Genomic DNA, 22209 nt, shown 5'->3' with positions numbered 1-22209 from the left:
TTTGCAGCTCAATGTAAATAGAGACAGATAAAACACCCAAATGAATGGCTAGAAGAGGCCTGAAGAACAACTTCTTGAATCTCATAAGAATCAGTAAAAAGAGAGACAAGAAAGCATTAACCTGAATAATCAAAAAAAATTGAACAATAAGGAACTAGAGGAGAATTATGGTTCAAGTGAAATGAGTCTTTCCAGCATGAGACCTGCACAACTCTTGGCTCAAGAAAATGCCAGACCCTCAAGTCTCTCAAAGAAACATCATAAATTAACAAGTTCCACCTTAGTAATCCAAGGTAGTTGCAAGGGTTCTTCATCCTTCAGTCTTCCCTAGGCTGGGTTGCATTTGGGATTTAGTACTCCAGTGATAAGTATATATTTGGGTTCTATGCTTGTTCTGGTTGTGGGAATCTCTGTTTATTACCAAGATATGAAAAGCACCAACATCATGATCAGATTCAATGAATTATTTCTCTCCAAATTCTTACCATCTGAGATGCAAAAAAGAATACAATCCCTGCAGAGCAGTTAAAGGCCAGGAACATAATGGAGATTAAAAGGGAAGACCAAATTCCTAGGGTTGTCATGTGGCTGGCTTCTCATGGAGTAGAGTAGATAATTTATCTCTTACTGGGAAGTCTAAGTCCCAATCCTGCTCCTGTGATTTTATTCATGGTAATATCCTTGAAACAAAAATCACTGGTTTCTCTCCTATAATGAATTAAAAAGGCACAGCAACTAACATGGTCACCAACACCAGCAATGATACCATCACTGGATAGATTGCCTCAATGGCTTTAAGAAGGACGTCTGTAATAGTGTCAACAACAACAACCAAAAAAAAGGAAATGAAAAGACACCCATTGCCATTTGTTTGTATTCTGGTAGGAGTTGTTGCTTCCACCAGCATATTTTTCTTCATCATCAGTATCCAGTAGTATATCCTGGACTCTACCATCTTCCTCCTTGGCATTATTGTGGCCCATGTACCTCCAGATCATATCATTGACACTCATTAATGACAAGAAGTGGATGGCCAAGAAGAACAGCCTAGTGAAGAACCTGAAGCAATGGAGACCCTCAGTCAAACCAAGTGACAAAATTGACACTTGGACTCACAACCGAACCCATCTGTGGCTTGACCATCAGCTCTACATAGCTGACATATATGAAGAAGAGACAAACTAATTCTTGGCCTGAAGCTCTGGAATCTGAGTCTCCTTATTTAAGATAATAACACTGTATAATCAAGTTGAGTTCAAACAAGGACAGGAAAGTGTTCCCATCATTGAGAAAGTTGTGGTTGGAGATGCCTCCGGAAATGCCCTTGGAAATTCTCAGAGATCATTTTGGGTGATGTGATAAAAATTAAGAAATGAAACTTCTAAGTGTTTGAAATCCCTTTTGATTCTACCAACAACTTTCAGCACCCATACATGAGATGGATGACATCAATGACAAGTGCTTCATCATGACCATGAGATCTTAGAGAAGTGTAGCACCATCTTTACCAATGTCCTGGAGCAAGCATCTGGACAAGGAATCTGGTAATGCCTTCCATACAGTGTACATGGCTAGGTGGCTTAGAGGAGCCACATTCTGGGTTTCTGTCATTCTACGTGCCAGCAACTGAGTTTCCAAAAACCTATTCATTGAACAGATACCATGACCTTTCTCACTTCCAACTTCTGTTTTGTGATCTCTTGTCAATGATTGATCCCCTTCAGTCCACTGTGCCAGAGTGCTGGGATCAATGTTGTTATGTTCACAGATAATCGTCCCTCCACAGCCAAGGGCTGCACCAAGAGTGTCCACCTCAGGCAGTAGGGGAGGCTGAACTACTGGGCCCTATAGGACACTTAGCTGACAAAGCCACTCTATCAACTCAGGGAAGCATCCAAAATGAGGAGACAAAGAAACAGGTCACAAATGAAAGAAATGGAAGAAAGCAAACTACTGGGTATATCACATTTGTCAAACACAAGGCCCGCGGGCCAAATCCGTCCCGCCAGGCCTTGCAATGTGGCCCACACCGCGCTGTCATCACTGCACTCCGCTGCGTTTCCATCACAATGACAGTTTATGACTGTTGAGTAAACCATTCGGCCCTCGATTTAGGCTGGATTTTAGATTTTGGCCCCTTCTCTGATTGAGTTCGACACCCCTAGGGTATATAGTTCAAAACCATGGTTATAAGGTTTTTCAAGAATTTTCTAGAAAAGGCTGATAAATTTAGTGAGACCCTCGAGGCTATGAAAAAGGACCAACTAGAAATTAAGCATACATTGACTGAAATAAAAAATAATATTTAGAGATCCAACAGCAGACTAGAGGATCACAAGAATCAAGTCAAAGATTTGAAATACAAAGAATCAAAAAATACCCAACCAGAAAAGCAAAAAGGAAAAAGAATCCAAAAATATGAAGATAGTGTAAGGAGCCTCTGAGACAACTTCAAGCATACCAACATCCAAATTATGGGGGTGCCAGAAAAAGAGAGAGAGTAAGATACTGAAAACCTATTTGCAGAAATAATGACTAAAAACTTCCCCCACTTGGTGAAAGAAATAGACTTATAAGTCCAGGAAGTGCAGAGAACCCCAAACAAAAGGAATCCCAAGAGGACCACAACAAGACACACATCATAATTAAAATGCCAAGAGCAAAAGACAAAGAGAGAATATTAAAAGCAGCAAGAGAAAAACAGTTCATTACCTACAAGGGAGCACCCATATGATTGTCAGCTGATTTCTCAACAGAAACTATGCAGGTCAGAAGAGAGTGGCAAGAAATATTCAAAGTGATGAATAGCAAGAACCTACAACCAAGATTACTCTACCCAGCAAAGCTATCATTCAGAATTGAAGGTCAAATAAAGAGCTTCACAGATAAGAAAAAGCTAAAGGAGTTCATCACCAAGAAACCAGTATTATATGAAATACTAAAAGGTATTCTTTAAGAAGAGGAAGAAGAAAAAGGTAAAGATAAAAATTATGAACAAATACATATCTATCAACAAGTGAATCTAAAAATCAAATGAAAAAAAATCTGATGAACAGAATAAACTGGTGTGTATAATAGAATCAGGGGCATAGAAAGGGAGTGGACTGTCAATCCTCAGGGGGAAAGGAGTGTTGGGGGTGCAGGAAGAGACTGGACAAAATCATACACCTATGGATTAGGACAGTGGTGGGGGTGGATAAAGGCAGAAAGTAGGGTGGGAAATGGATGGAGGTGAGTTATGTGGGGGGAAAAGAGGAACATCTGTAATAATCTGAACAATAAAGATTTAATAAAAAGTAAAAATAACCAAAAAAATATAAACACACAGTCTTACTAAAAGACAATGACATCTTTGCATCTTTAGTCACAGAGTGGAGGAAAGCTGCCTAATCTTTGACAACCTAAAGAAGATTACTGCTTACACTCTGACCTAGAATATTTGCCCCTTTTTTACCTATATTATTATTGGGCTCACTCTATCCTGTTTATCGATTTGGGCACAGATATACTGTAATTCCTCATTACTTTATTTTAAAACTGAAAGTGATCTCATAAACCAGCAGCTTCACTATGAGAAGATGTACAGATTGGTGAAGAAGCAACTTGTCAAGTACTTTGGCCTGCATACTGGCCTCAAGCCCTGGGAGCTTTCGTTGTTTATGTCATCATGTGTGCACAGAAGGGATTTAGACCTAAAACTCTTATTAACCTTTTGGTAAAATGGAAAAGGGACAAGATAAATTACTAGGAAGACAACTATGGACAAGAATGGACAAAGTAGTAGAAGAAATGCCTAGAATAAATTGGCTACACATTTGCTCTCATTGATATTATGAACCATTAAATATCATATCTGATCACCAGAAAGAACGGGATCAATTTCATCTTTCTGAAATAAAGCCATCTGGGTAGGGACTGCATCACAGCTTCTCATAACATTAATTCTATTCTATGGCTTTGAAAGTGTCACAGACCTGAATTCCACCATGTTCCTGACTCAGGATTGGTTTGTGGATATGTTACATCCATTTTAACTTTGGGTGTACAAAAATGTGTGAAAACTTTTCATCAGACTTTACTTGGAAGCTGTCAACATATCACTAGGACCATCTTTTTTCCCAGATCTTCCAACTTCACATTGGTGATGATCTTCAGATCTCTTCAGCAAAAATGACATCATCAAAATTTATACAAGAGAAAGACAAAAACCATGTGAAAGGCATTCAATTTATGTTTTATACTTTACAGCTGAGATTTAACTGGTTAAGTATGACTTTTATGTCTATCTCCATCTCCTATTTTTAAATATGTTAATTTTAAGGGGATGATGTAGGGAAGAAAAATAAATTTGTATTTACATAGGTTTCCATGGCATTAAATAGTCTTGTATAACCGAGATATCTGCTGGGTCTCCCTTCCCTAGGTAGCATTCTCCAAACCTCTGTTCTATACCCCTCCCCCAATATTTCCATGTATTTCTGACAAAATTGGTCGCTTTACTCAAAAATCCAGCTCAACATTTGCAGGAAATAGAAATGGGAGCAGGATTACATCTTAAGAACATGAACATCCACTTTGACTTTTAGACATTGCCATGACATGCTCACTGGCCATATCACCCCTCACCCCAACCTTTTGCCATTTTACTAGTCCATTTTTCCAGTACCTCCTCCCATCTCACTTTACTCCTCCCTCCTTCACCCTACCACTGGAACATCACTTTGCCTTCTTTCAAATCCTGCTATAAAACCGAGCTCCAAGTCCACTTTGCATATGCTACCTCAAGGTGCTCAACTGAACAAAGGAGTCTTTCATTTACCAGGAAACCATTTTGGTTTGAAATAATATCTATTTCTTGTAAAACATTTGCAAAGCATTTTCTAGATGAACATTGTGTCAATCATGTTTCATGCTTTTAACTTAGATTTATTCATGTGTGGAAACATACATCTATGTTGACAGGTCCAGAGAGACCTCATTTTAAAGTAAAAGACATTTTACAAAACAATAATACTAAGCTAGAAAGTATTAAGTGACATAATAATATTCAGGGATCAAAATATCTGCAAGTGACTTCTGATATTCTTTCTCAATTGTAATTTTCTATGATTCTGGGTCAGATACCATAATGCCCAGTTGGAGGCTGTAGGAACATCAGAATTACTGGCCCAGAGAGAGTAGCAGCCAGGTGCCAGAAGTGGATGGACTGATTCAGGTGCCCACATGAGGTGGCCCTTGCAGTGGCCACATCTTTTTTTTTTTTCTAAAGTCAGATTTCTTCATGCTTACAGTAAATTTTACCCTTTTTATGTGTATAGTTTAGTAAATGGAAGCACATATAGTTGTAAAATCATTACCACAATTAATATATAAGACATTTCCATCACCACCCCAAAACTACCCCTTTTATAGTCAATACCTCTCTTTATCTTCATCACAGTACCTAATAATCTGATTTGTTGCTGTGTGTGTGTGTGTGTGTGTGTGTGTGTGTGTGTGTTCTATTTATTGCCTCTTTCAAAATGTCATATAATTGAAATCATATGTAGCCTTTTGAGGCTGGTTTCCTTCCCTCAGGTAAGGCATTTGAAGTTTAGCCATGATGTTGCACATATCAGTCATATGTTTTTTCCTGCTATACTGGTAGTATTGCAGGTATGGGGACACAACAGTTTGTCCATCTACCAGCTGATGGACTTCTGTGGATGTTTGGATTTTTCCAGTTTTTTATTATTTCAAATGAAGCATTTGCATGCAGCTTCAGTGTGGACATTTATAGTTAGTGGGTAATATCTAGAAGGGGATCACTGGACAGTACAATAAACATATATACAACTTTGTAAGAAACAACTGAACCATCTTCCAAAGTGGCTGGATCCTTTTGGCATTCCCATTGTGTCTGACTCTTATGGCAACCTCATTTGCAATCACAGGGTCTCAGGCTAAGAATAATGACATTCTACTTTTGTTGACCTAACATTCAGAAAGTCAAAAATGTCCAAAAGCAGAATTTGCAGCCCCTGGAAGTGTGAGTTTCCTGTCCCTGTGGGTATCCAGGCAGGGTAATTGCGTGTCAGGGATGTGGTAGAGCGCTAGACAGTATCACCTTCCAGATCTCTCCCAACTCTGATCCTATGACGCTATGAAATGAAAGTCACCCTGGCCAGTGTTCTGAGACACCCGCCACCCACATTTTTACCACTTGGCTCACTAGACAAACATTCATCTTGATGTTTGACATCTTTATCAGTCTGACTGATGTATTTCCCTGAGTCAGTATTTTTCATGCAATCAATTGGATCTCTTGGCAGTTTTTGCAAAAAAGTAATAAATTAATGGACCACCCACATACTGTTTCAGGTTCATTTGCTGACCTGTGTGGGATGTAGATATTTTACTCAAACTCTCCATGCTTTAGCTTTCCCACTAATTCTGCAGAGCACACTAAGAATAGGAATGGCTAAACAGTGATGTTGGTATTTATAACTACAATAGAAAGATTTCTTTTACTTTGTCCACTTTGCCACAAACTCTGGAGTCTTACAGACCTGAATTTGGATCCTGACTTTATTAACAATTGTGTGGTCCTGAACTAGTCACTTAACCTCTCTGAATCTTGATAAGATGTACATTCTCTGCAGAGGATTAGTTATTGCAGGGAAGGCACCTTCCATAGTGCCTGCTAGAGTCCACTCTCTGGGGAGCACTAGTTTTGTTTCAACTGTCCCTGAATATATACTCTATCACCACTACTCAAGAGAACTGTAGTCATCCCAGGCTAGTACAACAGGAAGTGTGGAGCTGGAAAATAGCACTAGACACAGAGCAGAATGCAGAAGAGGGCATGAGGAAAGTGACCACAGGAGCAGATCAGGGAGCTAAATGGGAGTTGGATGGGGACCGTGGTGACCCCAGAGGTGTGACGCATCAGCAAGCATTGAGAACTTTGTCTCTTTGTGGTGAAGCTAACCCCAAATTCTGGGTTTGGAACCACTGCCCATATCTGTCTCTGAGCTCCTGGCCAAGGATATCTTTCTGATTAAGAATTCACATTTCTATGTCTTCCTTCCATGGCTCATTGACTCCTCCAAGCCACACTGGGTCTGTGGAAGGAGATATCCCCCAAATTCTTTGGGGACACCAGGACCACTGATATTGGGTAAAATGGTGACAAGAGCAGTTCTGAAATGCTTTTCTCTTACAACCAAAATAGTGGTTGGATCTAAGTAGGTCTTGTTGATCAGGATTTTCCAGAGAAATCAGAAACTTGTAATATCTATGAATTTTGTTTTTATAAAGATTCCCCTAGGGTAGGCCTTGGTCATTCTAAGAACTTGGAATGCCAAAGTGAATATGCCCCTCAGCTTTCATGAGAAACATCTGTAAATAGTTCTCTAAATCAACACAGTTTCTTTCTCATATCCCATCTCCACCCTTGGTTTCTCGCCTCATTCCCTTTCCTGGCCATGTAATAGACCAGGACAGTGGATTCCAGCCAACAACTGTACAGTGAAGGAGCCAAGAGATGAATGACCTGGTCTTGACCTATCCTGGATCTTGGAAAGGATGGGAAAATGACAGCCTGCCCAGAACACAGGGAGAACACTTGATTAATTTAGACAGAGAACATGCCACCTGGATCCCAACATTTCTGATTCATGCAAATTTGTGCAAGTGACAGCTTCTCCTAGACTGGCCTCTCCCCCTCTCCCCCCGCCTCTCCACCCCCGCTCTCCCCCCCCCCTCTCCCCCCCCCCTCTCCCCCCCCCCCTCTCCCCCCCCCCCCTCCCCCCCCCCCCCTCCCCCCCCCCCCCCCCCCCCCCCCCCCTCTCCCCCCCCCCCCCCCCCCCCCCCCCCCCCCCCCCCCCCCCCCCTCTCCCCCCCCCCCCCCCCCCCCCCGCCTCCCCCCCCCCGCCTCTCCCCCCCCCGCCTCCCCCCCCCGCCTCTCCCCCCCCCCCCCCCTCCCCCCCGCCTCTCCCCCCCCGCCTCTCCCCCCCGCCTCTCCCCCCCCGCCTCTCCCCCCCCGCCTCTGCCCCCCCCGCCTCTCCCCCCCCGCCTCTCCCCCCCCGCCTCTCCCCCCCCGCCTCTCCCCCCCCCGCCTCTCCCCCCCCCCCGCCTCTCCCCCACCGCCTCTCCCCCCCCGCCTCTCCCCCCCCGCCTCTCCCCCCCCGCCTCTTCCCCCCCCCGCCTCTCCCCCCCCCGCTCTCCCCCCCCCGCCTCTCCCCCCCCCGCCTCTCCCCCCCCGCCTCTCCCCCCCCCGCCTCTCCCCCCCCCCGCCTCTCCCCCCCCGCCTCTCCCCCCCGCCCTCCCCCCCCCCCCCCCCCCTCCCCCCCGCCTCTCCCCCCCGCGCTCTCCCCCCCCCCGCCTCTCCCCCCCGCTCTCCCCCCCCGCCTCTCCCCCCCCGCCTCTCCCCCCCCTCTCCCCCCCGCCTCTCCCCCCCCCGCCTCTCCCCCCCCCGCCCTCTCCCCCCCCGCCTCTCCCCCCCCCGCCTCTCCCCCCCCGCCTCTCCCCCCCGCCTCTCCCCCCCGCCTCTCCCCCCCCGCCTCTCCCCCCCGCCTCTCCCCCCCCGCCTCTCCCCCCCCGCCTCTCCCCCCCCCGCCTCTCCCCCCCCGCCTCTCCCCCCCCGCCTCTCCCCCCCGCCCGCCCCCCCCCCCCCCCCCCTCCCCCCCCCCGCCTCTCCCCCCCCCCGCCTCTCCCCCCCCCCCCCCCCCCCGCCTCTCCCCCCCCCCCCCCCCCCCGCCTCCCCCCCCCCCCTCCCCCCCCCCGCCTCTCCCCCCCCGCCTCCCCCCCCCCGCCTCTCCCCCCCCGCCTCTCCCCCCCGCCTCTCCCCCCCCGCCTCTCCCCCCCCGCCTCTCCCCCCCCGCCTCTCCCCCCCCGCTCTCCCCCCCCGCTCTCCCCCCCCGCCTCCCCCCCCGCCTCTCACCCCCCCGCCTCTCCCCCCCTCCCCCCCTCTTCCCCCCCGCCTCTCCCCCCCCGCCCTCTCCCCCCCCGCCTCTCCCCCCCGCCTCTCCCCCCCCGCCTCTCCCCCCCCCCCGCCTCTCCCCCCCCGCCTCTCCCCCCCCCGCCTCTCCCCCCCCCCCGCCTCTCCCCCCCCGCCTCTCCCCCCCCCGCCTCTCCCCCCCCGCCTCTCCCCCCCCCCTCCTCTCCCCCCCGCCTCTCCCCCCCCGCCTCTCCCCCCCCGCCTCTCCCCCCCCCGCTCTCCCCCCCGCCTCTCCCCCCCCGCCTCTCCCCCCCCCGACTCTCCCCCCCCCGCCTCTCCCCCCCCCCGCCTTCTCCCCCCCTCTCCCCCCCCCGCCTCTCCTCCCCCCCCCGCCTCTCCCCCCCGCCTCTCCCCCCGCCTCTCCCCCCCCGCCTCTCCCCCCCCCGCCTCTCCCCCCCCCCGCCTCTCCCCCCCCGCCTCTCCCACCCCGCCTCCCCCGCCTCTCTCCCCCCCCCCCCGCCTCTCCCCCCCGCCTCTCCCCCCCGCCTCTCCCCCCCCCCCCGCCTCTCCCCCCCGCCCTCTCCCCCCCCGCCTCTCCCCCCCCGCCTCTCCCCTCCCCCCCGCCTCTCCCCCCCCCCCGCCTCTCCCTCCCCCCGCCTCGCCCCTCTCCCCCCCGCCTCTCCCCCCCCGCCTCTCCCCCCCCCCCCTCCCCCCCCCGCCGCTCCCCCCCCGCCTCTCCCCCCCGCCTCTCCCCCCCCGCCTCTCCCCCCCCGCTCTCCCCCCCCGCCTCCCTCCCCCCCCGCCTCTCCCCCCCCGCCTCTCCCCCCCCGCCTCTCCCCCCCCCGCCTCTCCCCCCCGCCTCTCCCCCCCCGCCTCTCCCCCCCGCCTCTCCCCCCCCGCCCCCCCTCTCCCCCCCCGCCTCTCCCCCCCCGCCTCTCCCCCCCCCCCCCGCCTCTCCCCGCTCCCCCCCCCGCTCTCCCCCCCCCGCCTCTCCCCCCCCGCCCTCCCCCCCCGCCTCTCCCCCCCCCGCCTCTCCCCCCGCCTCCCCCCCCGCTCTCCCCCCCCGCCCTCCCCCCCCGCCTCTCCCCCCCCGCCTCTCCCCCCCCGCCTCTCCCCCCCGCCTCTCCCCCCCCCCGCCTCTCCCCCCCGCCTCTCCCCCCCCGCCTCTCCCCCCGCCTCTCCCCCCCGCCTCTCCCCCCCCCGCCTCTCCCCCCCGCCTCTCCCCCCCCGCCTCTCCCCCCCCGCCTCTCCCCCCCCGCCGCTCCCCCCCCCGCCTCTCCCCCCCCGCCTCTCCCCCCCCGCCTCTCCCCCCGCCTCTCCCCCTCTCCCCCCCGCCTCTCCCCCCCGCCTCCCCCCCCCGCCTCTCCCCCCCCGCCTCCCCCCCCGACTCTCCCCCCCCGCCTCTCCCCCCCCGCCTCTCCCCCCCCGCCTCTCCCTCCCCCCCCGCCTCTCCCCCCCCCTCTCCCCCCCGCCTCTCCCCCCCCGCCTCTCCCCCCCCCGCTCTCCCCCCCCCCCCGCCTCTCCCCCCCGCCTCTCCCCCCCCGCCTCTCCCCCCCCGCCTCTCCCCCCCCGCCTCTCCCCCCCCCGCCTCTCCCCCCCGCCTCTCCCCCCCCGCGCCTCTCCCCCCCCGCCTCTCCCCCCCCGCCCCCCCCCCCGCCTCTCCCCCCCCGCCTCTCCCCCCCCCGCCTCTCCCCCCCCCGCCTCTCCCCCCCCCGCCTCTCCCCCCCCCCCGCCTCTCCCCCCCGCCTCTCCCCCCCCGCCTCTCCCCCCCCCGCCTCTCCCCCCCCCCCGCCTCTCCCCCCCCGCCATCCCCCCCCCCCGCCTCTCCCCCCCCGCCTCTCCCCCCCGCCTCTCCCCCCCCCCCCTTCCCCCCCCCCCGCCCCTCCCCCCCCGCTCTCCCCCCCCGCCTCTCCCCCCCGCCTCTCCCCCCCCCCTCTCCCCCCCGCCTCTCCCTCCCTCCTCTCCCCCCCGCCTCTCCCCCCCGCCTCTCCCCCCCCCGCCCTCTCCCCCCCGCCTCTCCCCCCCCGCCTCTCCCCCCCGCCTCTCCCCCCCCGCCTCTCCCCCCCCCGCCTTCCCCCCCCCGCCTTCCCCCCCCCGCCTCCCCCCCCCCGCCCCTCCCCCCCCCCTCCCCCCCCCCGCCTCTCCCCCCCCCCTCCCCCCCCGCCTCTCCCCCCCGCCTCCCCCCCCCCGCCTCCTCCCCCCCGCCTCTCCCCCCCCGCCTCTCCCCCCCGCCTCTCCCCCCCGCCTCTCCCCCCCCCCTCTCCCCCCCCGCCTCTCCCCCCCCGCCTCTCCCCCCCCGCCTCTCCCCCCCCGCCTCTCCCCCCCCCGCCTCTCCCCCCACCCCCCGCTCTCCCCCCGCCTCTCCCCTCCCCCCCCGCCTCTCCCCCCCCCCCCCCCGCCTCTCCCCCCCCGCCTCTCCCCCCCCGCCTCTCCCCCCCCGCCTCTCCCCCCCCCCGCCTCTCCCCCCCCGCCTCTCCCCCCCCCCCCCCCCCCCCACCCCCCCCCCCTCCCCCCCCCCCTCTCCCCCCCCCCCCTCCCCCCCCCTCTCCCCCCTCCTCCCCCCCCGCCTCTCCCCCCCCGCCTCTCCCCCCCCGCCTCTCCCCCCCGCCTCTCCCCCCCGCCTCTCCCCCCGCCTCTCCCCCCCCCCGCCTCTCCCCCCCCGCCTCTCCCCCCCGCCTCTCCCCCCCCCCGCCCCCCCCCCCCGCCTCTCCCCCCCCGCCTCTCTCCCCCCGCCTCTCCCCCCCGCCTCTCCCCCCCCGCCTCTCCCCCCCCCCGCCTCTCCCCCCCGCCTCTCCCCCCCCGCCTCTCCCCCCCCCGCCTCTCCCCCCCCCCGCCTCTCCCCCCCCCGCCTCTCCCCCCCCGCCTCTCCCCCCCCCGCCCTCTCCCCCCCCCTCTCTCCGCCCCCCTCCTCCCCCCCGCCTCTCCCCCCCGCCTCTCCCCCCCCCCCCGCCTCTCCCCCCCGCCTCCCCCCCCCGCCTCTCCCCCCCGCTCCTCCCCCCCCGCCTCCCCCCCCCGCCGCTCCCCCCCCCCCCGCCTCTCCCCCCCCGCCTCTCCCCCCCCGCCTCTCCCCCCCCGCCTCTCCCCCCCCCGCCTCTCCCCCCCGCCTCTCCCCCCCGCCTCTCCTCCCCCCCCGCCTCTCCCCCCCCGCCTCTCTCCCCCCCCCCCCCCCCCGCCTCTCCCCCCCGCCTCCCCCCCCCCGCCTCTCCCCCCCCGCCTCTCCCCCCCGCCTCTCCCCCCCGCCTCTCCCCCCCGCCTCTCTCCCCCCGCCTCTCCCCCCCCGCCTCTCCCCCACCCGCCTCTCCCCCCCCCCCGCCTCTCCCCCCCGCCTCTCCCCCCCCGCCTCTCCCCCCCCGCCTCTCCCCCCCCCCTCCCGCCTCTCCCCCCCCCTCTCCCCCCCCCCTCTCCCCCCCCGCCTCTCCCCCCCCGCCTCTCCCCCCCCCCCTCCCCCCCCCCCCTCTCCCCCCCGCCTCCCCCTCCCCCCCCGCCTCTCCCCCCCCGCCTCTCCCCCCCCGCCTCTCCCCCCCCGCCTCTCCCCCCCCGCCCTCCCCCCTCTCCCCCCCCGCCTCTCCCCCCGCCTCTCCCCCCCGCCTCTCCCCCCCCCCCCCGCCTCCCCCCCCCGCCTCTCCCCCCCCCGCCTCTCCCCCCCCGCCCTCTCCCCACCCCCCGCCTCTCCCCCCCCCCGCCTCTCCCCCCCGCCTCTCCCCCCCGCCTCTCCCCCCCGCCGCCCTCCCCCCCCGCCTCTCCCCCCCCGCCTCTCACCCCCCCGCCTCTCCCCCCCCCCGCCTCTCCCCCCCGCCTCTCCCCCCCCGCCTCTCCCCCCCCGCCTCTCCCCCCCCGCCTCTCCCCCCCGCCTCTCCCCCCCCGCCTCTCCCCCCCCCGCCCCTCCCCCCCCCCTCTCCCTCCCCCCCCTCTCCACCCCCCCCCCCCCCCCCCCCCCCCCTCCCCCCCCCCCTCTCCCCCCCCCCCCCCCTCTCCCCCCCCCCCCCCCCCCCCCCCCCCTCTCCCCCCCCCCCCCTCCCCCCCCCGCCTCTCCCCCCCCGCCTCTCCCCCCCCCCGCCCCTCTCCCCCCCCGCCTCTTCCCCCCCCCGCCTCTCCCCCCCCGCCTCTCCCCCCCCGCCTCTCCCCCCACCCCCGCCTCTCCCCCCCCGCCTCTCCCCCCCCCGCCCTCCCCCCCCCCGCCTCTCCCCCCCCCGCCTCTCCCCCCCCGCCTCCCCCCCCCCCCCTCTCCCCCCCCCCCCTCCCCCCCCCCGCTCCCCCCCCCCCCTCCCTCCCCCCCCCCCTCTCCCCCCCCGCCTCTCCCCCCCGCCTCTCCCCCCCCCCCCCGCCTCTCCCCCCCCGCTCCCCCCCCAGCCTCTCCCCCCCCCGCCCCCCCCCCCCCCGCTCCCTCCCCCCCCCCCCCCCTCTCCCCCCCCCCCCGCCTCTCCCCCCCCGCCTCTCCCCCCCCCCGCTCCCCCCCCGCCTCTCCCCCCCCGCCTCTCCCCCCCCACTCCCCCCCCCGCCTCTCCCCCCCCGCCTCTCCCCCCCCCGCCTCTCTCCCCCCCGCCTCTACCCCCCCCGCCTCTCCCCCCCGCCCTCTCCCCCCCCGCCTCTCCCCCCCCACTCTATCCCCCCCCGCCTCTCCCCCCCGCCTCTCCCCCCCCCGCCTCTCCCCCCCCGCCTCTCCCCCCCCCGCCTCTCCCCCCCCCCCTCTCCCCCCCCCGCCTCTCCCCCCCCGCCTCTCCCCCCCCCCCGCCTCTCCCCCCCCGCCTCTCCCCCCCCGCCTCTCCCCCCCGCCCGCCTCTCCCCCCCCCGCCTCTCCCCCCCCCCCCCGCCCCTCCCACCCCCCTCCCCGCACCCTCTCCCCCCCCGCCTCTCCCCCCCCGCCTCTCCCCCCCGCCTCTCCCCCCCCCCCGCCTCTCCCCCTCCCCCCCCCGCCTCTCCCCCCACCGCCTCTCCCCCCCGCCTCTCCCCCCCCCCACCCCCCCCCCGCCTCTCCCCCCCCGCCTCTCCCCCCCCCCCGCCCCTCTCCCCCCCCCGCCTCTCCCCCCCCGCCTCTCCCCCCCGCCTCTCCCCCCCACCCCCCCGCCCTCTCCCCCCGCCTCCCCCCCCGCCTCCTCCCCCCCGCCTCTCCCCCCCGCCTCTCCCCCCCGCCTCTCCCCCCCGCCTCTCCCCCCCGCCTCTCCCCCCCGCCTCTCCCCCCCGCCTCTCCCCCCCCCCGCCTCGCCCCCCCCCACTCTCCCCCCCCCCTCTCCCCCCCGCCTCCTCCCCCCCCCCCCCCCCCCCCCCTCCCCGCCTCCCCCCCCCGCCTCTCCCCCCCCCCCTCGCCCCCCCGCCTCTCCCCCCCCAGCCTCCCCCCCCCCCCACCCCCCCCCCACCCCCGCCTCTCCCCCCGCCTCTCCCCCCCGCCTCCTTCCCCCCCAAGCCACCCTCTCCCCCCCCGCTCTCCCCCCGCCCCCCCCTCTCCCCCCCGCCTTCCCCCCCAGTTCCCACTTTGCCACCAGTTCCACTGCACATTCACCACTTGCACCAGTTCCCACTGCACCAGTTCCCACTGCACCAGCGACAGCCATTTCAATGTCTTAATGGCTGTGATGGCTGATGTTCCGAAACTTTAAAGATGTACCTGCTCCCCCTCCCCCAGCTCTTCTCTTCCTTTCCACTCCCCTTCCCCCTGGGAAGCGGCTCCTCTTATAAAGTGGCTGAACTTGGTCGCGCTCCTCTCTTTCCTTATCATCTGCCTTCTGTCACAGCCCAGCTGGGAATTGATTGAAGGAAAAAACGTGAAAGCTGGAGTTGTTTCAAGTCATTTTCTTCTGAGCCCCAGGACACTGCGGGAACTGATTCCCGGGCTCCTCACCTCCTGAGCGCCAGTCTCACACCGCGGAGCAGCACGTGGCGGCCTGTCACCAACGGGAACATGTGGCTCCCAAACCCCATTATCATCATGACATTTGATGCCCTAAACCACATGTGTCAAACACACGGCCCGCGGGCCAAATCCATCCGGCCAGGTCTTGCAATGTGGCCCGCACCGCGCTGTCATCACTGCACTCCGCTGCGTTTCCATCACAATGACAGTTTATGACTGTTCAGTAAACCATTTGGCCCGAGATTTAGGCTGGATTTTAGATTTTGGCCCCTTCTCTGATTGAGTTCGACACCCCTACCCTAAACGGTGAGACTAATGCAGTGCCTTTGTCGATACCTGTCAAGTCAAGAAAATTATAAAAGGTAATCAGGTTATCCGTCTTTGTCTGCGAGCCGTGCGGGGTCTGTCTGCTACTGTAATTACATGGGATGCACATATTGAAATGAAGATCAGCTAGACTATCAGCAGAACCTCAGTCTGCTTGGAATGTCTGCTTAGGATCTTAACATGAATATTTACCCTTTTTCATCTTCATTATAAGTAGTAAATAGGTTATGATGAGGGGGATTACAGCCAGGAATTCTAAGCAGGAAATATGAGGCATAAAAATATGAGATTGGCTACAGTCTTTCCTCCACCCTTCAGTTCCAGCAGAGAGAAGCAAGAAATTTCAAATTCCAAGAATCAGTACTTTTAATGTAAAGTGTCTTTTTTATCATATTGCTATTAACATGAAGACCCTAAAGTAGAGGTATGGGGGGGGGGGGGAGGGGTTTAGCATGCATATTTCCATAGGATGGAAATAAGTAAAAGAAGGAACTATTCCAGCCATTAAAACTAATAGATCACAATAATAAATATGAAATCACACTCTATTAGATTACATGCATATTCTAAGGTAGATAAATCTTGGGACATTTTCAATAACAACATAGCAAAAGCAAATTAAGTGAGGCTAGCACTACTGTGAACGAAAGGAAACAGGGAAGGATGCATGTCATTGAATTATATTTGTGTTTTTATCTATAATCTCTTTTTTATTCCTTAGCTTTAAAGGAAATGCTCTCAAAATTCATTGAAAGCTTGGGCTTGGCTTTTTTATGTAAAGCGATAAACCGGTTTAAATGTAGGTATTGCTTTATGGAAAATTTTCACTGGGTTTTTAAACTTAACTGTCAGAGTTGTCATTCTGCCTTTATACTTTACAAGGAATAGAGCAAGATCGCAAATGCTTTCCAGTCATTAGAAGTTGGATGGATTAGAAGCACAATGAAAGCAGTCCGACACACTGTCAGAAGAAAGCAAAAATGAGGTTATGGATGTTAAGCACTGCAGAGTCTCTAAATGTATAGGCAGAGATTGTAAAATTGACTTTCTTAGTTATAAAAAAAAAAAAAAAAAAAAAAACACTGCCAAAACCAGTTTGGCTCAGTGGATAGAGCATTGGCCTACGGATTAAGGTCCCAGGTTCGATTCCAGTCAAGGGCACGTATCTTGGTTGTGGGCACATCCCCAGTAGAGGGTGTGCAGGAAGCAGCTGATGGATGTTTCTCTCTCATCGTTTCTAATTCTCTCTCTCCTTTCCTCTCTGTAAAAAAATCAATAAAATATATTTAAGAAAAACCAAAACACTACCTATTAACAGTGTCTCTTGCATTTCTCTAATTTACAAATAGCCTAGCAATAAGGGGTCTGATAAATTGTATTACAATTCTAACACAGAGTTGAAGCCTTGCACTGTTTAAATATTCCCTAGTTTTCCCTTCATTTCTTCAAAATTTCTAGCCCATGAATTATTAATTTGCCTGAGTGTTTTAGTAGAGACTACTACATGCTTCCTAGGATCTATCATTCCCCCATCTTTTTTTTTTTTTTTTTTTTGACATAAACTTCATGAATTTAGAATGAGTTAATGGCCTGTATTACCAAAGAATTGTGTTTCCCAGCCTCCTTTGTAGCAAGGTAATGTGACCAACTTTATACCAGTGGGAAATGGGCAGCAATGGCCAGAAATAGGCAGGAATCCCCGTCTCCTCCTTTCCCACTCCTACAGACTTGACTATAGATACAGTGCTGCTGACATAGCTTTGTCCATACAGTCAAGGGGATATCTTGAAAAATGGTGGAACCTTCCATCAGAAGGAGCCTGGTTCGTGGACACCCTCCAGGATCAAAATTAACCACATGCCTGGGATAAAATTTCATCTGTTAGAAGTTTCTGACTTGTTTTGTCCTTTTGTCTTTGTTACAGCAACTCAGCCTATACCCTATGTATTGCAATTATTTTACTTTTTTTTATAACGCTTCTTTTTAATATTCTAAAGTTTGGATTTAAAGCAAAAGTCCCAGTGAGTAAATTCCAAAAATTAACATGTGCAAAAATGTTGATACAATTAGAAATTGTTTTATATTAATTTATTGTACTTAACTGCTTAAGAAATTTGTCATGACAACTCAGAACTCAAAACACTTTCTATACTTAAGATTTTTCATAATTCTGAATTGTAAAATATAAATTTTCATTTGGAAAATTTTAATACCTCAAAATTAGCAAGTGAAATTTTTAAAAACATGTATACACAACAGAAAGAGGGGAGCTTAGATTTTTTTCCCCTATATACAGAGTAACTTTTTAAAAGTCTTATACTTTGAAAATGTTCCCACTGATCTAATAGCAGAACAGGGCACTTAGGATAGTTGTTAATGGATCTCTATTCACCCTTACAAACTCTTTTCTGTTAATCCGATGGCCTAAAACAAATGTTTTAAATTGCTTTTGAGGACTCTTGTTGCGTCTGTAATACAGAGCAATCACTGGTAATGATCCCAGGTGAAAAACCTATGCAGACACAGAGTGGAAATTCACTCTCAGGACCTGCTTTCCAGTGCTTAGAGGAGACAAAATAGGCAAACATGGATGTCATTGAGCATTTATCAATAAAATGCTTTCATTGATATTTGAAGACCAGCCTCCCTACTATTGAACACTTCAACAGACATAAAGTATCTTAAAGATTGCATTAAGGAGATTGAAGGCTTCTACTCAATAGATGATGGAGAACCCCAAAGTCTAAGTATTTATGCAAGCTTCAAATTCAAGAAAATTGCTGGTACACAAGAATATTATATATATATATATATATATATATATATATATATATATATATATATATATAATCATCCAAATGGGAATTCATCCTGAGCATAATTATTCTTACATTATCAGTCAACCTGGAATCAGTGGAAGGTATACAACAATGTGAGGAGAGAAGAGAACAAATTATCCCAAGTAAAGTAATAAAGGCTGAAACATTATAGATAACCTGAAAAAAAGACACTCAATTTTACAAAGCTGATGCATTAAAAACTCACATTGACCAATTTGTCAGAGGTTTTAATCACAGCACCTGGCAGAGTGGGTTTTCAGTGCATATTAGCTCCCTCCTCCTTACTCATGGTCTCCTTTCATTCCTTAATATTTTCTATTTAATTGCCAGAACTGCCTGCTTCTATTTCCTACATGATGAAAACACCATAAGCTCATTTGTGAGCTCTTCATGTAGAGAAGGGTCATCAGAGAAGTATTTTATTACCACGTCCCCTCACACTCTCTTCCCAAAAAACTAACCAAGATTTCTTATTCCAGCAGTTAATGCCTCCATGCATACACTAGGTTCCATTTATTTTTATATTTTCTATGATGTCTCTTTCATAATATCTCCCTCCTTCATAGATCTGCAATTTTTCCTTTGACATATTTTACTACCACCACCACCACCATCTGCCTTTAATTATATTTCAACTTGTTTCCAAAAACTCTAGTTTTGATCTCAACCCATTTTTATTCTTCATTCCATGTCAGACTCATTGCATATAAGTTTCCTTTATACTGCTTCTAAAAATTATTTAAAATTTCCTATACTGATATTAATGAGATTTCTTACCTCAAATGCAATATTGATGCTTCTTTGTCTATTAAACCTTTATGCAGCATTTAGCATAAATATAAAGATTATAAGATTTGGAAACAGCCTAAGTGCCCATGAGCAGATGAGTGGATTAAAAAACTGTGGTACATCTACACAATGGAATCCTAGGCTGCAGTAAAAAAAAAAAAAAAAAGAAGAAGAAGAAGGAGGAGGAGGAGGAATTCTTACCATTTGCAACAAAATGGATGGACCTGGAGAGCATTATGCTAAGCAAAATAAGCCAATCAGAGAAAGATAAATATACCATGATCTCACTCATTTACAGAATATAATGAACAACATAAACTGATGAACAAAAGCAGATCCAGAGACAGAGAAGCATTGATCAGACCATCAAACCTCAGAGGGAAGGTAGGGGAGGGTGGGGGTAGGGAGGAGAGATCAACAAAAGCACTTGTATGCATGAATATAAGCCTAACCAATGGACACAGACACCAGGGGTGAGGGCATGAGTGGGGGGAAATGGGGCGATAAGGACACATATGAAATACCTCAATCAATAAAAAAAATTGTATATATAAAGCTTAAAATTCCTTAATTTTTCAAGACTTCATTCTGTTTATTCTTAATGCTTTAGTTTTATTTCCTCTGTAAATGATCTAATATACTCAAAATACATAGAATAGACAATTAAAAAACTGCTCAAACCTTTTTTTATTTTTTTCTCTAATGTCTAAAGCATCTTGTTTTCAATGACTAGACCCAAAGTCTAAGATATTATCCTTCTGCCCATCTCACCATTGAAATGGCAGCTTATCCATATATATAATCCCCAAATGCATCTCTAATCTTAACCCTTTATACTCTCATCCCATATTTCCAAGTGCCTCCTGAGTCCCTCATTTGTATGTCTTAGCATCCCAAACTAAATTCCAGTTAGCCCCCCAAGCAGCTCCTCTTAGCCATCAATCCTACAGACATGAAATATTTTAATTTTCACTTTCTTGATATGCATATATCTATGTATTATGTAATCTAATCTTATTGATCTTTATTTCAAAACATGTATGAGTTTTTCATTTTCATTCATTTCTATAGTTCAAATCTAAATCAGACCAAACCTTAGGTAGAGCAACAGGTTAATTGTTCTTTTCAACTGTCCTCCTTTCCCCCTCAAAGCCTTTCAATATATTACTGTCCAACCATTACATATATGTGTGTGTATACACACACACACACACACACACACACACATATTCACTTGGTTGGACAGTAATTGATATTTTTACAGAGAGGAAAGGAGAGGGATAGAGAGTTAGAATCATCAATGAAAGAGAAACATCGATCAGCTGCTCCTGCACACCCTCTACTGGGGATGTGCCCGCAACCAAGGTACATGCCTTTGACCAGAATTCCTGGAACCCTTCAGTCCACAGGCTGACACTCTATCCACTGAGCCAAACTGGCTAAGGCTTAACTATTATTCTTACAGCAGGTCTGTCACTATCATAAACAATGATTCAGTCCAAGTCTCTGCTTTGTGTTTACTGTTTTTCTTTGTCTGAACTCGGAACCTTTGAATCTTTGCTTTCCATTATGCCCTCACCTGAATCCTCTATGCTAGTGCTCCTGGATGGCCTTTTCCTTCTCTCCCTCATCCATTTCTACACTATGTATTATTTCTCTCACTTCCACTCACTCTCCCTTTGTCTTGTTCTAATAGTAAGATTCTACTCTCATTTCAAAATTCATTCAACTTTTTATAAAGTTTTCCCCAACTCTTATTATAATTTGTTGTCTCCCTATCTCCCAGCACATAGTTCAAAGTAAAAATTGGGCAACTCTGATTTTTATCTTCCCTGGTGTGCATGATATTCCATCTTCAGCAATTCATCACCTTGTGTTAAGCACTGATCTTGTGTTCTGGTCGGTTTTAAGATATGAAAACAGAGGAATGAGGTGGAGAAAAATCAAATGGTAGCAGATCGCTTATGAATGGGACTTATTAGAAAGTAATCAGAGTTCTATGCTGTTTACAGATGCATTCAGTTTGGGGTAATTCAAAGAAATGCACATTTATATGTGATTTCTTTTGTGGATATATTTTAATAAAAAGTTGAAGGTAAAGGGATTACAAAAGATGAAGCAAAACACATGAAGACAATTGTATCTACTCCTCAATATTACCTAAGGTCAGTCCTGGGGGTAAAAGAGAAAGAATAAGAATCATTAGGGTCAACAGGAATGCTGGGAAGAGAGAAAACAAGAACTTTCCCAATGTCTGCCAGGCACTCACAAGGAGAGCAGAGACACTGCCTCTGAATGACAGGCACTGATTACCAGTCTTATCTACCCTTATTGTGGGGCAGTGTAATTCCTTCAGGTTCTATCTCTAACTTAAAGGAGAGGTCCCTTAAATCCATCCACTTCCCTTTGCTGTGGTTGATTCTGTGCTTGCCATACCCATCTATTACTAGGAAATTGGGTTCCCCACATATATTGATGTCAGAAGAGTGGTGTGCTGTGAAGACAGCTGGTACCTGTTACATATCTCACTAGATGGATCTTCCGTTATAAATAACCTGGCTCTGGTTTACAATATGTGTCTTCAGAGTCTGATTATGTGAGACAATTCATCAACAAGAACTTAGAAGTGTCATTAGCTGAGAGAGGGAAAAAATCCTAGACCAGAGGACAACACACCAGTAAACAGACTATTAATTATCTGCCTTCTTACAACCCTCTTAGTAATACTTGAAGAGAAAGTAAAAATACAAGTATCTGCACTGAATTTGTACCTAAATTTATTATATTTATGTTATAAAATTAATTAGCTGAAATAGACACCAGGTAAGAACTAATCCTGGTCTGACATACTATAAAATCCTGACATTTAATTTTTTTTAAATCCCACTGATTTTGCCCATGAATCTCACTTCTTTCTCACCTTCTTTCTGGAAAATAAACTCAATTGTTTTGTTCAGTGAGGAATGCTACTATATCCTTTGAGCTTTGACTCAAATGGCACTTTATTTCTAACTGCCCTCTCAAATCCTCTTAAATCCTTACCTGATGTCTACCTTTTTTTTCTTAAATCAAATAATTCATGGAAAACCTTATCTATAATCTATCTTTGAACAGTCACAAAGATATCTCTCCTACTTATTGTCCATATTTTTCATGTGATACAAATGGATAAGTATGCAAAAAACAACAGGAAGGTAAGAGTGGTACATATTCAAGCCAGATAAAGCATAACCTTCTTAAAAACTTGGTGGTTGTAATGTCAGGCACTGAGGAACTCTTGAAGGGTTCACAATAAGAGCATTACATGTTTAAATTTGTGTCTTAAAGACTCTAGCAGTCATGTGAAAGACATATTTGAAGGAAACAAAATTGGTAGCAGAAAATTAAAGAGAATATAATGCAGTAGTAGAGATAGAGTTCAGTCCTAAGACAGAGAAGTAATAGTAGGAATTACTAGTAGTCGAGGAGAACTGGGGGGAAAACCC

At 52.9% G+C, this 22209-nt stretch overlaps 1 pseudogene; it reads left to right on the top strand.

The window, feature by feature from the left end:
* Positions 1-981: 981 nt before the first annotated feature.
* LOC118709186 lies at positions 982-1772 on the top strand (annotated as a pseudogene).
* Positions 1773-22209: the final 20437 nt, after the last annotated feature.

This window comes from Pipistrellus kuhlii, unplaced genomic scaffold (genome assembly GCF_014108245.1).
Source record: "Pipistrellus kuhlii isolate mPipKuh1 unplaced genomic scaffold, mPipKuh1.p scaffold_m20_p_7, whole genome shotgun sequence".
NCBI lineage: Eukaryota > Metazoa > Chordata > Mammalia > Chiroptera > Vespertilionidae > Pipistrellus > Pipistrellus kuhlii.
This window is presented reverse-complemented; position numbering and strand designations above follow the sequence as displayed.